We start from the raw sequence: 17,264 nt of genomic DNA, 5'->3' as shown, positions 1-17,264 counted from the left end.
ATTCACACTTTCTAGGAATAGAAACTTTCCTTCTGAATCTGACAAACAGCCATTCCTTCAATCCCTTTCCTGCAGTTTACTGTTGCCGGTTGGTCATCCCGCAGTTACAGCCCTGTCAAGAACCCTACTGTGACTGCACTATTGATGGGAGCGGGAAAGGAACGCACACCAACTAAGTTATCCCGCCACTCCCACTGGGAAGAGAGTAAGAACACAGTTCATTAAGGCTGGGTCATCTGCCCTTAAGCAGCTTACAATCTAGTTACAAAGACAAGACAGACAGAAGAAAGAATACAACATAGAGTGTAAGCATCAATAAAGTATGATTCACAAATATGTACGACAGGATTACAGAGGTGGGACAGACGAAAAAGACTGATAAAGATGAGAAAACGCATACCAGCTTTACAGACTAGTTTACAAAGAACAGTCTACCTTTCCATCATTCCATCTCTCTGTAAATCTGCCTTTCCAATAAAGAAATCTTAAGAAGGCAGGGAGTTACAGTGGTTCAATTAGCTAATCCTACACCTGCAAGCACCAGCATCCCATATGGGTGCTGGTTCATGTCCCAGCTGCTCCACTTCCCATTCAGCTCCCTGCTTACAGCCTGGGAGAGCAGAGCAGGATGGCCCAATGAAACCAAGTGGAACACCAGGAGGGCCCTGGCTGCTGGCTTCAGACAGGCCATTTGGGGGGATGAACCAGCAGATGGGGGATCTTTCTCTTTGTCTTCCTCTCTGCAAATGTGCCTTTCCAATAAAAATAAATCTTAAACGTTTGTGCAGAAATACCTTTCTATTAAGAACATAGGCTTCATTAAGAACAGGGTGAGAGTAAAGAGTTTATCTCCACTCAAGAAATGGGAACTTGAATTGGTAGGAAAACTGAGCCATGTTATGCACGACGATTTAAGATCAAACTCATGCACTTCACGCAGAGACATTCTCTAGCTGGGCGGGAGTAAAGCAATTCTGACAATACACGATTCTTATTGTTAAGAATTCCTCAACTTCTTGAATTAGAACTTCTCGAAAAACACTGCCGATTTTTCATTGCTCAGGATTTTAATCCCACAATGTTGAGTCATTCTTGATTTTTTTTCTTGTCTTGCGCAACTTGTGACTATCTGGCTACCTCAACATCAGCATATGGCAAATTTAAAAAGAAGCAATACAGAGTAGGATGTAAAGAAATTCAACTTCAAGTCCCAACTCCCCCTACCAACATTAAACATCATCCCGTCTCAAGTGTTTTCACTACTGCTTTCCTACTTCACAGGTTACTGCAATCAAAGAATATTATTGAAAAGAGCTCCAAAAACTCATAACTTGTCATGCAAATTGTACCACCAAGGGTTCAATGAGAAGAAGAGCCAAGGCTGAAAACCCATTTGTCCCATCAGTGTTTCAATTTCCCAATCTGTATGTAATCCTAAACTAGTATCGCACTCCTTGAAAACATTTGTATCTATAGCCCATACACTTCTCCCATGCAGAAAACACTCCAAGAAGGGAAAATATCCCATTCACCCCATCCCAAATGCGCAAAAGGCAACTTCCAACCAACTGTCCAAGCAATGTCGCCAGAGTCCCCTGACACCGCCACTTAGAGCAGCTCTAACAGTTCTAAACAATGAGTCTGAAACCAAACCTCACTGTGAAACGTGAGTATTAACATAACCACCCACAAGTTAAAAATCAAGGCTTCAGTGATTTCCGGATCCAAAGTAACACAGGATAGACACACTGGATCGTGTTCCCACTGAAAATCAGAATTGTTTACGGAACTGTTGCTTAGTGACAGTGGACTGTTTTAAGCCACTCAGTTTTAGAACCAACCACTCAAGTATTCTGCGTTCACAACCTGAGCAGAGAATTAATCAGGTCAAAGGAAACAAATCCACAACAAGCCTCCTCTTCTAGACATTTGTATTTGTAATAAACAGCTTCTCCCTGACACCTGTTAAGACCTAAGGTTTTACACGGCGATGGGCATTTTCAAGAGCAAAGTGCCCACGCACCACGGTGCAAAGCCGGACACTTCAGGATTTACTTGCACCCACCCCACACAAACATAGTTTAGACGTTATGTGTTGTCACTACAAAAAAGGTCTTCGAAGCCAGGTAAGGGGAAGCACAGGTTTTTTTCCTCTCCAATTAAACGGCAGGTGTTTCAGGTTTACCCAAGCCCTAGACAATCACCAGCCCGGAGAACATCAGAAAAGCTCCATCAGGAGTTTCACGTGCCTCGGATCGCTTGCAGACCAACCACCACGGCAAGCTTTACATACCACGCTCCTTCGACTTTACCAGGAAAACACACGTACATACAAACGGGGGGAATTCAGGGGCACGCTGCGGGGTGCGGAGGCGAATTTCAAAGTAGGGACAACACAGCACGAGAGTTACGTACCAGGCTCACACTCGGTCCTTGCAACGTGCCACAAAACTTGGCAGTGAGCGGTGTCGGGGGCGCACTCGGCAAGGGGCCACACCTCCACAGCGCCAGCAGACACCGGCACCCCCCAGCTCGGCCCTCGGAGGCATCGGGGCTGAGGAGGCCGAGGGGTGTCGGCCCGGCCCGCCCGCCGAACCCGGCGAGTCCCGGCGGCCGCTCGCGCTGCAGGCTCACACGGAGCGGGAGGAGCAGGGCCGGGCGCGCCCGTCGGGCTCCCGCACCCCGCGGGAAGCTGAGGCAACCCGGGAGGACCCCGAAAGTACAGAGAGCACGGCAAACGGAGCGGCCTCCTCTGGGGCGCGGGGGGACGCCGGCCGGGACGCCGCCTCAGCCCGCCGCCCGTCAGCCCTCCTCCAGCTCCCGCCGAGCCCAGCCGACCCCGAGACTCAAGTGGCTTGCTAAGCAGGAAGTCCCGCCCCCACGCCGACGTCACCGACGCCGCGGCAGCAGCCGTTGGAGAGAGGAAGCCGAGCAAACCGCCGCGGGAAGCGTGGCGGGCGGCTGTGGAGGTGCTGAGCGGTCTCGGGTGCTGGTGGAAGAGCCAGCCCGCGGACCCTCCTGCCTCAAGGGTGCCTAGGGACGCGCGGCGCTGGAGAGAGGGACGCGGTCTCCCTGGCCTGCGCCCCACGCCGCTTCTCTGTGGGCTTTCCCGCCTCTCCGTCCCTCTTCCCGCCCTGCCATCACTCTGACAGGGCTTGGCTGAAGCGCCTGCCCCAGCAACCTGTCGCCCACCACGGCCGAGGGGAGTCAGCCCCGGGGTGGGCAGTCGGCCCAGCTTGCTACGAGGAAAGTGTCCACTCCGATCCAAGGCCCTCGCCAGCCCCTTACCTCGTGATGCCAAGGCCAGAGCCCGCACGGGGAAAGCAGCGCAGGCATCTGCTTGTCTGCAAGCTGGAAGAGAGTGCTAGCTTTTGAAACTGTCCTTTGTAACCCAGCCTCTCTCATTTAATACTATAGGTTAAAAATTCTTAAAACAACAAGTCGAACTTTGCTGTGTAAGATAATTGCTTCTAATCTACATTTTAAAACGTGTGCTTCCATTAACACAAGAAAGTGAAAGGATAATCCAATGTAATTTCAACTCAATGCTTTGAAATTAATATTGGATAAGAGTTAAGTATTTCAGGCGTAGGAAGAATTATTACAATGAAAAAGAATTTTTTTAATGGAAAAATTATTTGAAAACATTTTGAGTCCAGCACAGGGTATAGTAGGCTGACTTGGACACTGGCATACCAAATGGGCGCCGGTTCTAATCCCGGCAGCCCTGCTTCCCATCCAACTCCCTGCTTGTGGCCTAGGACCACAAGGAGGATGGGCCAAAGCCTTGGGACCCTGCACCCACATGGGAGACACAGAAGAGGCTCCAGGTTCCTGGCTTTGGATCAGCTCAGCTTCAACCATTGTGGCCACTTGGGGAGCGAATCAATGGATGGAAGATCTTCCTCTCTGTTTCTCCTCCTCTATATGTCTGACTTTACAATAAAATCAACTATTTCTTAAAAAAATAGAGGATGGTAGATGTAGGATGGACGAGGCTAGGTCTCTGCCCCTACTGAGCCACATGTGAGCTGTGTTTGGGTACGGATGAACCTTGGCTGGGCTGAAACATCCAATACTAAGAACCAGATTGGGTTGAAGGCCAGTCAAGAAAGGCCACTGTTCCTGCTAGGACAGGAGGTGGACTGAATAGGGCTGCTCATGGACTCACCAACATGTACAAAATCTGGCATTGGGAGAGGTTCTGATGGAGGAGCCTCAGTAACTCCTCTGGCAGGCAGGACAAAGTCCTTGCAGGTAAGCACAAGAAGCATGATAAGGAACAGCCCAGACCAGGCCAGGGAAAGGTACCCACGAGCATACATTTGCCACAGGTCAGGGGCGGACCAGGCTGAACCAGTTCACATCAGCCACTGACCAATACGAGCACAAGAACAGTGTGGGTCAGGCCAGGTATGACTGTAACACATACCAGTACACATTACAGCTGGGATAGGGTACATGCTGGGCTGGGCTAGACTATAACCCTCACCAGCTGGAATTGAGGGTGGGCCAGGCCAGCCAGGCTACAGCATCCACTAGCAAATGCCAAGGTGAGGCGGGCCATGCCAGACTGGGCCACAGCTCTAGTAGGAACCAGGGAGGGAGGGAGTAAAGCTGGTAGGGGACTGTGGAGGGCTCCCCTGCTGAAACACCTCACCCACTAGAAAGCATGAGTTGGGATGGGAGCAGACCAGACCAGCCAGGGCTACAACACCTGTGGGACACATGTGAGCCAGATCAGAGCCCGGTTAGGCTGACTGTTCCTACTGGTGCAAACATAGAGCAGAATGGGTGAGGGTTGGTTGGGCTTTGCCACTGTATCAGATAGCAGATGCTGGCACTGGTGACTAATCTGTAAAGTTAAACTACAGAATCATCTGGAAAGTGCATGATCTGGGAGTGGTAGTGGCCCAGGAGGGAAATAGTGGGCACCTCCCTCTTGGTTACCATTCCCACTGGAGAGCATGAAAACCAGAACTTGGGCAGCAATGGCTGGACAGAACGGCACCCACCAGCTTGTGTGTGGGCTGGATAGTGGAGCTGGTTGGGTTGAACTAAGCTTCAGTGCCCTCTGACATGTATGAGAGCTGAATGGGATGTGGGACAGACTGGACTAGTCCGATGCAAGCAGACTACTGGCAAGCATGGGAACCAGGGCAAGGGGCAGGGCCTGGTGGGGGTTATTGTGGGTCATTCTGACTAGGCTGCAGCTCCCACTGGTTTATGTGAAGGCGGAGTGTGTGCTGGGCAGAATCAGGCTGGACTGCAACACCCATTGGTTCCAGTGGAAGACCGGGCTAGAAACAGAACCGACAGTGTAATTGCAACCACCAGCTGATTGGGGCAATGGACTGTGCCAGGCCCTGTACTTACAAGTACACACAAGAATCAGGTCTGGGATCACCTCAAAGTTTCTTTGGGGATCTTCCCAGTCGAACTGCCGGACTTAGAACCCTAACCATGAAGAAAAGTGGAAGTTCCATGATCTGCCATGGAGTGCAAGTATCAGAGCCAAGCCTCCTCAAAGGCTCAGACGGAGCAGGGGACAGCATAACCAGGTGCACATGGAGGATATGGCAGTCTATCGGAACCTGCAGAGAATTCCTGGCACCACAACAGAGGAAAGAACAAATCAATCACCTACCCCAGCCATATATGTTGGCAGTGAAAAACTGGGCAAACGGAGACTCATGGAGGTGAGTCTCCATGGTGAGACTCAAAGGTGGACTATGTCAATCAGTGCATTCTGCAGCAACTTCATCGTGCTTGTAATGGTGAGATTGGCAGCAGTTCATAACTGTTGAACTATCAAAATCACTTGAGCAAGATCCTCAGAGCATGCCCCACATCAGGGACCTGGGATGGGTGGGAAGCTAGGTGGGACTTCTCCCTTTATCTCCTCCTTTACCCCAGATACAGAAATAATAATAGTCTTACCACTTTCCTGTAGCCCTTGAACCTTTGTGCCCTAAGTAACTATGTAAAGACTGTCAAAAAAAAAAAAAAAACAACAAGAAAAGTCCAAGATAATGCCAGAATTGAGTGTATCAGTAAATTCAAAGATCATTTCACACATCTAATGTTGCAACATTCAAGTTCATGTCTTCTCTACCACTCAGAGAACCCTAGAATACTCAAGAACATGAGCAAGCCTATACCTCCTGTTTACTATCACCATAACAAAGTCTGATTCAACATCAGCATTTTTTGAAGTCTAGCTTTTGAACTGTTTCATTCCTTAGGCAAGAGAATATTGTAGTCCAAACAACATCTCCGTCAATATTATCCTGATTCTACAATGGCCCAAGGCATCCACAGCATATTGATGTCCTACATGCTGATAAACTGATTTACTTAAAACTGTGTTCCAACAAACAGTGGACCAGTGTGAAATAGCTGCATTCAAAGGATGCTATTATCCACATGTTTGTACAGGCTGTTGAAGTAGCTGATTTGGTTGACCAGTTCCCTAAAAGTTTGCAATGCGTTATCTTTTTAAATTTTTTTTTTAATTTTTTATTTGTTTAAAATGTGGGGCAGGATAAGTTAGGGGTATCTTTCCAAATGCCAGCAACAGCTAGAGCTGGGTCGGGCTACAGCCAGAAACTCAATGTCTCCCACTTGGGTAGCAGAGATCTAACTAGTTGAGTCATACCTTTTCTGCCCTAGCCAATGGTTGGTAGCAGCGGCAGAGCTGGGACTCAAACCCCTGCACGATGACATAGGATGCAGGCTTCCCAAGCAGCATCCTAGCTGCAGGGGTCAGACACTTGCCCCTGCCAATGTACTGACATTCTAAATGCCATTTAGAATATTTCTGCTGCAACATGATGAGCAGGCACATAATACTTGAGTGACATTTAGAATAAAGTTTTGAAGACAGAACACATTCCAGGGCTTTCAAAAAGATTCTGCTCTTGAGGAAATGGTAGGAAACAAGATAATCGTGCTTGGAAAACAGCTGGAATTTCTCATGGTTGAAGAGGTTATTCATGAACTGACCGAGACCCAAAGAGGTTTCCAATGAGAAGCTGAGCCAAGTGGAGAAAAACAAGTAAAGAAAATGTTTAACATTTCAGAAAATGTTACATTTGAGATACCAAAAATTTGCTCATCAAAGAAACTGGTGAGGAATTGCTAATATCTTCAGTGGCATATAGATGTTAGAAGAAATGAAAGTCAATTATGAGACATTTACAAGGACTGGACAGATACAGGAAGCTCTTGCTTGCTATAAACATGTAATGGAAAGAAGCAGCACACTGTACAGCTGAAATTTTATCTTACTATGCTTGTTAAACCATCAACAGATATGGATGCTCTCTAGTGCTTCCTACCAGCTAGTCTCAAACCTTATCAGAGGAGCACCTAGTGGCATTGTGCTGTGGGATCCCCATCATCCAACAGTTTTGGCCCAGTGCTTCAGACTTCCTTCAGGCCCAGGCTGTGCTTCCTGCCATCTGTGAAAATTGAGAACTCCTACAACACTTCTTCACTTCCAGTATGGTATTCCTTGGTTTACATTAGATATTCAACAGTTTATTATAAGATAGGCTTTGTGCAGAATGATTTTTCTCAACCTTTATTAGGGCAATAAAATGTTCTGAGCGTTTTTAAAGCATGTGAAACTAAGCTGTAATGTCTAGTAGATTAGGTGGATTGAATGCATTTTCAACTCACGAAGGATTTACTGTGACATAATCCTATCTTAATACAGAGCATTTACAAATGAAAACCTAGCCCATATTCATGGCTTGGAAGAAATTATGTCAGTACTACCCAGATTAATCTATGTAGATTAAAATCCCAATGATACTTTATGCAGAAATTAAAAAAAAATCCATCCTAACATTCATAAGAAATCTCAAGAAACACCCAAATAGCCAAAATGATCATGATTTGCCTTGAACACTCATTGATCTTTGACAAAATCTGCATGAAAAGACAGGTAACAAAATCTGAGCTTACAGTGAATTTGACAAATTAAGAGCTACAGCATCTAGTATACTAGCTAAGAAATATCAAATGAAGGGAAAATATAAATACCACAAGCAGACACTCCTAGCAAATGGGGGAACTACACAAACAGGTGAGACCCAGAGTGTGCAGCACATACAGTGAATTGGGTGAAGTGCTTTTCCTTTTTGAGGGGAAGGAAGAGGTGGTAAAACAATAAGAACTCATAGCTATCTGCAGAATGGCACCTCCATTTCAAAACAGTAATAAAAACAGGTACATCACAATAGGGCACGTTTGAGGAGAAGGACACCTTAACCAGAATAGTCTCACTGCATAAATCTTAAGTAATTATGTACAATTTTCAAGTAATGAAGCGGCCATAAAGAATAATTTTGGTGCAGATGCCATGTATATCAAATTAAGCCTCCACTTGTGATGCCAGCACCCCATACTGGCACTGGGTTGAAATCCCCACTGCTCCACTTATGACCCAGCCCTCTACTAATGCCCTGGGAAAGTAACGAATGACGGTGCAAGTGCTTAGGCCACTGCACCCATGAGAGAGAACAGAAAGAAGCCCCAGGCTCCTGGAGTCAGACCAGCCCAGTCCTGGCTGTTGCAGCCATCTGGGGAGTGAACCAGTGGTTGGAAGATCTCTCTATGTCTGTCCTTCTCTCTCTCCGTAACCCTGCCTTTCAAATAAAACTTACATTTTTTTAAGAAGAAAAATTTCATGTTAATGTGGCTATCGTTTTTTTTTTTTTTTCCCTCAGTCTGGGGCTGGATTTGCCTCCACATCCCTGGGGCACTTTCATACCAGTTAGTCAGGAACCATTTTCTGATTCTTCGAACACCTGCTACAAAGGAAATCTTGTTGTCATGGTATCGGTACTGTAACCCACTCATGGGTGAAATGAACTCCTCGTTTTGTAGCTGTATTTGAAGCTCTTCAGTGCAAGGCTTGTGAAGCAAGGCACCCCTATCATCAGTGAACAGTACTAACTCAACTGTTTTGGTTTTAACTGTTCCAATATGAAGCTGTAGTGATGATAGTGATGACAATCTGCTCTTATTAATCAACTACTTTAGGAATCCCCGATCATATAAATAGCTCTCAAAGTTCTTCCGGCATTATGGCTCAATTGGCTCATCCCCTATCTGCAAGCATTAGCATCCCCTACGGGCACTGGTTCCTGTCCTGGCTGTTCCACTTCCCATCTAGCTCCCTGCTTGTGTCCTGGGAGAGCAGTGAAACAGGCTGAAAGCCTTAGATCCTGCATCTGTGTGCGAGAATGGTAGGGACCTCCTGGCTCCCAGCTTTGGATTGCCTCAGCTCCAGCCATTGTGGCCATTTGCAGAGTGAACCAGTGGATGGGAGATCTTTCTATCTCTCCTTTTCTCCGTTAATCTCTTTCCAACAAAAATAAATAAATCTGAAGTTCTCTTATCCACTCACGAAACCATTTTAAAACATTCATCTAGCTGATAATATTGAATTCGTTCTTTAGCCTCTCTTCAATCCATAATCCAATTGAAGTTTTATTTCAGAGCACAATGTTCATCTATATAGAAAATAACATCCCAATAGCTAAAGTTATTATTAAAGGTAATCCAAAGGCAAACAAGTTGGCAGCAAATGCAGCTAATGCAATGGGAAACATCAGTACAGGTTTTCTGGGCTGCAGCCAAAGAGGAGCCAGTTACAGGGCTTGTGTGTACATAGTCATAAGAAAAATTAAAGTAGTGTGGGTCACACTACAAACTGCTAAAGAAGCATGATATTAGTATGCACAAACACTGTCAATCCAAGGACAGCGATGGTCCACCTTCATCACCCACCTGCTACACTTTCTGCAGCGATGCATACAAGGTACCTTGTGTGCCTGGAAGACTTTACTTATGTTGGAGCTACATGGTATCATGAGAATTTTCTGGTTTCCATCCCAGAGGCACAAAGCCAGAACTAACAAACAGGGCACTGAGGTAATTATCCACTCATTGACAGTCCAATTTATCAGCATGATGAAATTCACACATCCTCTAGTTGTATGTAAGGACCAACACCATTGCAGAGTCAGTCATGGCCATTGTCAAACATATTGCTTAAACACAGAAGACTTTGATGGGATTCGCACGACACCATCTCTTTAATTCTTCGAAATCTGCAAACTTGATAACGGAGTAGAACATATGGGTTTTTGGCAGAGAAGGATGCCTTCCTACTTTTAAAGAAGTATAGCCTTTCTTTTTCTGTGCATATATTTCCATGTGCCACAATGCCACATGTATGCCTTAATTATCATGACTTAAATAAATGTAAATTATGCCATTTTCACGGTTAACCACTCAGAGCTTTTTCTCTTAACTAAAGGAATCTAGTATATGGGTTGGAAACTTGGCCTCAGCATGGTCTTTGGTGTTTGCTCAATGCCATCACTCCAAGTAGCCTGGGCTCACCTGAAATAGATCTTCTCTATGATTAATTTTGTCACAGCCACCTAAGCCCCAGGCAAGCAGAAGGCAGAACCTGTTTGTGAGAAGTTGGGGCACAGGACCTCCTGCAATTTGTGTCTCATTCCCCCTACACTCTTCCAATTCTCTCAAAACAATGTTACAAAAAAAAAAAAATAAAGAACAGAGTCAAAAAGCGTACACACTTTCTGATTTCAAAAATTAAAAGCTATTGTCATTAAATTTCAGTACTATTCTGCAGACACATAGACTAGAATGGAACAAACAACCCAGGAACAAGCCCCCATTATGTGTGGTTAAATGGTTTTTGACAAGGGTGTGGAGACCATTCACCGGTGAAACAACAGAAAATTGGATCTCCACGTGCAGAAGAATAAAATTGGACTCTTACCTAAAGAGATAGAAAATCTACAAGTAAGTATTAAAACAAGAAAATATTTTAATAGCATTGGATTGGGCCATAGACCCATATCAACATATCAAAGACATGTAAAGATGTTTACTATCACTAAGTATTAAGGAAATGCAGGTGAAAACTACACCAAGATAATATGTGGTCCCTATTAGAATGGCTATTGTCAAATAAAAATTTATAAATGCTGACAAGGATGTGGAGAGATTGAAACCCTTGTGCATTGTTGACAGGAATATAAAGTAACAATCATAGAAAGCAGAATGGCAGTTTCTCAGTGGGCCAGGCACACGGAGCTGAACCTCCACTTCATCGGTCAGTTTCGGCTGATTGAATGGAGAGTGCAGCCTGTCCCTGACTGCTTAAAAAGCAGCTGGCATATTCTTAACTCCATGGGTGTCCACTGCACCCAATGGGCGCCAGGCTTTGCCCATTGACCACCCCCCATAAGCTCTGGGGACTTGGGGGTAACGAATTATTGCCTAGGGACATCTATGGCTAAGGACACAGTATGTGTGAGGAATTAAATCCTGAGGGACACCTAACAACAGGGCCACTGTATTGGCTGGTAAGTGAGGGGACTGAGATCTGGTGGTATGGAGGGGAGAGATTAGATCTGTTTGGGTCAGACTGATTCACCAGCTCACATGGGAGTCCTGATATGGGCTTGTTAGTGCAGATAATTGCTGATAGCCACGCAGTAGACCACACGAAAGCTATGGCTGGGGGCCATCTAGCAGAGCTAGATCCAGTACCTGATTGACTGTTGGAACAGGGGACAGGTCAAATTAGGCAGGGCCATGACACTAAACAGCACGCGAGAGAATAGTTCTAGGCGTAGATTCTTTGGGGGATAAATGTGCCCAACCTTAAGGAAATACAAGTCCCACTCGTTAGCTCAAGAGTTGGGGTGGTGACTGGCTGAACTGATTGTAAACATGGAACTTTCCAACCCTCACGGGAACTGGGGCTGAGAATAGGCTGGGCAGGTCCAAACTGTAGCATCCACATGTACATCCTAAGAGAGTATGTGTGGTGGGATGGCTTGCAACATCCACTAGCTCATACAAAGGTCAAGATAGAAGGGCAGAGGTAAGAGCCTAGCACCTGCTGGAACATGTGAGGTCTGGGTCTGGGAGTGGGATGAGTCGGGGAACCTGGGAAACTCCCCTGTTGGGCCATTGCTCCCAACGGTACACACGTGTTCCAGACCTAGGGGTTCAGCAAGCTGGGCAAGGTAGCCCCATTTGTTGGCAAGTGTATGCGTTGGTTTTGGAAGGGGGAAGACCCAAAAGGGTCAAGCAGACATTAGCCCACTGGCGAGTGCAGAAACCAGGCTGCAGCGCAGGTCATGTTGGGCTAGGACATCACATCTACTGGTTCACCGGAGACAGGAATGGGAGCAGACTGAGCAGAGCCAGGATGCAGCACCTGCTAGCAAGAGTTGGTTCTGGGGGCTGGCTAGGTCAGGCCAGCTTGCAACATCCAAAAGCAAAGGCTAAGACAGATGAGGGGCTATGCCAGGCTGGTTCAGAGCAACCACTGGCATGCGTGAGATCTGTGAATAGGAGCAGGCCTGATAGGGGAGCAAAAGGGATGCACTAGCCAGGTTGTGCTCCCCGTTGGAGATTGCGAGGGTCAGGGTGGGGGCTGAGGTCTGGTCTGGATATGGCTGCAGGATCCCTTGGCATGTGTGTGGGATGGGTGTGGGATGCGCCAAACTGGGCTAGAATCCAGCACCCACTGGTGCTTGTGAGAACCAGGGTATGTGGGACGGGCTAGACTAGGTCTCTGCCCCTGTTGAGCCATGGATGAGCTGAGTCTTGGTGAGGACCAGGCTTGTCTGGGCTGCAACACCCAACAATAAGAACCAGAAATAGTGAGGGCTGGTCAGGAAAGGCCACTGTTTCTGCTAAGACAGGAGGTGGACTATTAGGCCTGGCCCATGGACACACCGGTGTAAATGAGATCTGGCATTGGGAGAGAGCCTGATGGAGGAGCTTGGGGAACTCCTCTGTCAGGAAATGCTCCCTTCAGGTGGGTGCAAGTACCAAGATGGGAAGCAACCCAGACCAGGCCAAAATATGGTATCCACCAGTATACATTTGGCGCAGGTCGGGGGCAGGCCAGGCTGGGTCAGTCCACATTACCCACTGGTGAATCTGAGTGCCAAAGTGGAGCGTGGGTCAGGCTGGGTAAGGGTGCAATACCAGCTAGTCCACATGAGGGTCAGGACTGGGGACTGTCTGGGCCGGGCTAGTCTGTAGGCCCTACCAGCCTGAGTTGGAATTGGGGGTAGGCGTGGCCAGGCTACAGCACCCACTGGCAAATGCCAAAGTGAGGTGGGCTGTGCCAGACTAGGCCATAGCACCCAACCAGTACATGTGAAACCTGGGGGTGGTGCTACGGGGCCCCCCTACTGGGTCACTGCTCCCACTGGTGAGCATGAGAGCTGGGATGGGGGCAGAACAGGCCGGGCAGGACCACGACATCTGATGGCCTACATGTGAGCTGGATCAGGGAAGAGCCAGGCTGGGCTGACTGTACCTTTTGGTACATGCACAAGCCAGTGTGGATTGGTTGGGCTTTGCCACAGCAACAGCTGGCAGATGCTGGCACAGGGGCCAAATTCTGTCAGGTGCAGGCATGGCTTAAACAGATGGTGGCACTCGTCGGCTCCAGTATGGACTGGATGATGGGGATAGTTTGGATGAACTGGGCTTCAGTGCCCATCAACATGTATGAGAGCTGAGTGGGATGTGGGACAGACAGGGCCAATCTGCTGCACTTACTGGCAAGCACGGGAACCAGGGCAGCGGGGAGGGGAGCCTGGTAGGGGTCCTACGAACTACAGAAGAGTGGTGGCCACAGACTGGGGATGAGGTTAGGGGGTCATTCACACGGACTGTTTCAGCTCTGCTAGCTGGGAGTTCTGGAGCTGGAAGAGAGTGAGGATCGTACATCATGTATACATCCAATACTGCTGAACCATGCCCTTGAAAATGCTGAGGGAAGCAACTATGTAAGTTAACACAACTTCAAAATTGCAGGGGAAGTGCTTAATATCTTCTGTTATCCAAGGAGTACAAACTTAAACCACAATGTAGTGCATTCCACAGACTTGAAGGTGTTAGAATCAAAAGGTCTAGGGGTTGGTACCACGACATACTAGGCTAAACCTCTACCTGCAGCACCAGCTTCCAACATGGATGCTGGGTCACGTCCCAGCTGCTACACTTCCAATTTAGCTTCTGGCTAATGACCTGGGAAAATAGTAGAGGATGGCCTAAGTCCATGGGCTCCTATGTCCGCATGGGAGACTCAGAAGAAGGTCCTGCTCCCTGGCTTTGAATTAACTCAGCTCCCACAGTTGCACCTGTTTAGGAAGTGAACCAGAGGATAGATATCTCTCTTTAAAAATAAATTACTTAGGGCCTGGTGCGGTGGTGCAAGTGGTTAAGGTCCTCGCCTTGCACGCCCGGGATCCCATATGGGCGCCGGTTCTAATCCCGGCAGCCCCGCTTCCCTTCCAGCTCCCTGCCTGTGGCCTGGGAAGGCAGTCGAGGACGGCCCAAAGCTTTGGGACCCTGCACCCACGTGGGAGACTCGGAAGAGGCTCCTGGCTTCGGATCGGCATGGTATCGGCCCGTTGTGCTCACTTGGGGAGTGAATCATCGGACGGAAGATCTTCCTCTCTGTCTCTCCTCTCTGTATATCCGCCTTTCCAATGAAAAAATAATAAAAATAAATCTTTAAAAAAAAAAAAGAAAATCTTTAACAAAAAAAAATTACTTAATTAAAATAAATAAAACAAAACAAAACAAAAACCAAGACCTCTGTTGATATTTGTAACTCTGCCTTTCACATACAAAAGAACTTTTTAAAGAAAGAATAAAAATGTCTAAAAGTTCAAATATCAGTGAAAATATGAAAGAATTGTAACTCATACACTGCTGGTATGTGTGTAAAATATTTTGGACAACTGCTTGATAAATTTGTGGTTAACACATTCATCTCCCTGGGCCCAGTGCAATGGCTCAGTGACTAAATCATTGCCTTGCATCCACCAGGATCCCATATGCACACTGGTTCATATCCCAGCTGCTCCACTTCCCATACAGCTCTGCTTGTGGCCTGGGAAAGATTTGATGATAGCCAAAGCCTTGGTACCTTGCACCTGCATGAGACACCCAGAAGAAGCTCCTGGCTCCTGGCTTCAGATTGGCTCAGCTCCAGCCCTTGTGGCTATTTGGGGAGTGAAGCAGAAGTGGATGGAAACTCTTTCTCTGTCTTTCCTTTTCTGTGTAAACCTGCCTTTCCAATAAAAATATCTTTTAAAAATTCATCTACTTTATCATGTCAGTTTCATTGAGTTACCCAAGAGAAAAAAAGTTGAAGATTAAACTTATACCAAAAATTAATGCTGAGTGAAACCTATGCATAGCAACTAAAAACTGCACCAAATTAAATGTTCCTGTACAGGGTTATAGATAAAATATGAAAATTATATATCCATATCCATGCAGTGAAACTCAACTCAGTCATAACAATAACCAAACTGTAATGTGTCTGACAACATGAGTACATCACACACAATTGTGACTACCAGTGAAGCCAGGTTCAAAGGAAACTTTCTGAATGGCTCTATGTGAAATCCAAGTGGTTGAGTGGATGTGTGTATTTAAAAATGCAAACAGAAAGTATAGCTTTCCACTTACCAAAATACTATCATCTACTGACAAGGTCACTTCATTCCTGATGCCAAGATACTCAAGAGATGTGAATAGCTGTTTGGTACTCCCAGACTCAGAGCAAAGGAAGGTTCCACATCTGTGGGTTCAGTCAAAAATACCTGAAGGAAAATGGATCTGTACCACACAAGCACAGACTGTTTTTCTTGTCCTTGATCCCTAAACAGTGTAACAACTTCAGAGGTACTTCAAAAGTTCATTAGAAAACAAACATTTTGATATGAAAAAAAAAATCTTAAAAATTTTTTATAATTTGACTTCCCATGAACTATTTAGTTGCACAGCATGTACATTGTTTTTAATTTTTATTATTAGCATTTTATTATTATTTTTATTGGAAAGGCAGATATACAGAGAGGAGAGACAGAGAGGAAGATCTTCCGTCCGATGATTCACTCCCCAAGTGAGCGCAACGGCAGATGCTATGCCGATCCAAAGCCAGGAGACTCTTCCGGGTCTCCCACGTGGGTGCAGGGTCCCAAAGCTTTGGGCCGTCCTCAGCTGCTTTCCCAGGCCACAGGCAGGGAGCTGGAAGGGAAGTGGGGCTGCTGGGATAGAACAGGCACCCATATGGGATCCCGGGCGTGCAACGTGAGGACCTTAACCACTGCGCCATTGCGCCGGGCCCTGTTTTTTTTTTTTTTTTAAAGATTTATTTATTTATTGGAAAGTCAGAGATACAGAGAAGAGGAGAGACAGAGAGGAGGAATTTCCATCCAATGATTCACCCCCCAAGTGAGCGCAACAGTCGATGCTATGCTGATCCAAAGCCAGGAGCCAGTAACTTCTTCCAGGTCTCCCACACGGGTGCAGGGTCCCAAAGCTTTGGGCTGTCCTCGACTGCTTTCCCAGGCCACAAGCAGGGAGCTGGATGGGAAGTGGAGCTACTGGGATTAGAACCGGCGCCCATATGGGATCCCGGCGCGTTCAAGGCGAGGGCTTTAGCCACTAGGCCACGCCGCCGGGCCCACAGCATGTACCTTGTATTATTAAAACCTCAAGATGATTTCTAGTATACAGGATTGCATGGGTCATTTGCAAATATTATGTCATTGTGGAGGAAGGACTTGACCGTCTGCAGGTTGTGGTATCTGTGTGACAGGGCATCCTGGAACCAGTTCCGTGGTCCTGAGGGCCAACTGTACCTGCTGCTCTTGGAGGCTAAATTCAAGCGATAGAAGAGCTAAATGAGTTCTCCGACCAGTGGGTTAGGTTACTGTAAACCTAGATAAAAAGGAATAAAAACACACACACTCAAATAAAAGCTTCAATGCTGCCGATCTAAGAAAATTCACATTGCAGAAAAATAAAAGAATGGAGTCTTCAGGAACCAAATAAGGAAACTGTCTCACAAGTTTAAATTTCAAGTGAGAAAAAGTGGAGCATTGAGCAAGAAATAGAATGTTTTAGGACAGGAGTCCTTTGAAGAAAAGGTAGGCATCCCAGGATCGCTTTCTGGACACTGAAATGTAAAGGTACATTTAACGCCTCATTGCCAGAGCCAGAAACCCTGGAAAAGAAATGTAAGCTTGTACTTCAGAATATCAAGGGGAAAAGTTATAAGTCATATGGCTTAGTGGTAGACAAAGCTATTTTTATCTTAAAATTTCATATGTTGCCTTCATCTTTCAATTTCTTTATTATTTTTTCTTTTTAAAAAGATCTTC

At 46.5% G+C, this 17,264-nt stretch overlaps 1 protein-coding gene across 1 annotated transcript in view; it reads right to left on the bottom strand.

Annotated features, from left to right (window-relative positions):
- The window catches only part of CEP83 (centrosomal protein 83), a 142,545-nt gene extending 139,924 nt beyond the window's left edge, over positions 1–2,621 (bottom strand). The window contains exon 1 of the mRNA XM_040980815.1: positions 2,416–2,621. The gene's annotated coding sequence lies outside the window, so the exon portion shown is untranslated. The remainder of the gene's footprint in view (positions 1–2,415) is intronic.
- Positions 2,622–17,264: the final 14,643 nt, after the last annotated feature.

Source organism: Ochotona curzoniae, unplaced genomic scaffold (assembly GCF_017591425.1).
Source record: "Ochotona curzoniae isolate NIBS_2020 unplaced genomic scaffold, NIBS_Ocur_1.0 contig_1014, whole genome shotgun sequence".
In the NCBI taxonomy this organism is placed as follows: Eukaryota; Metazoa; Chordata; class Mammalia; order Lagomorpha; family Ochotonidae; genus Ochotona; species Ochotona curzoniae.
Note: the sequence above shows the minus strand (reverse complement) of the source record. Positions and strands in the feature narration are given on the sequence as shown.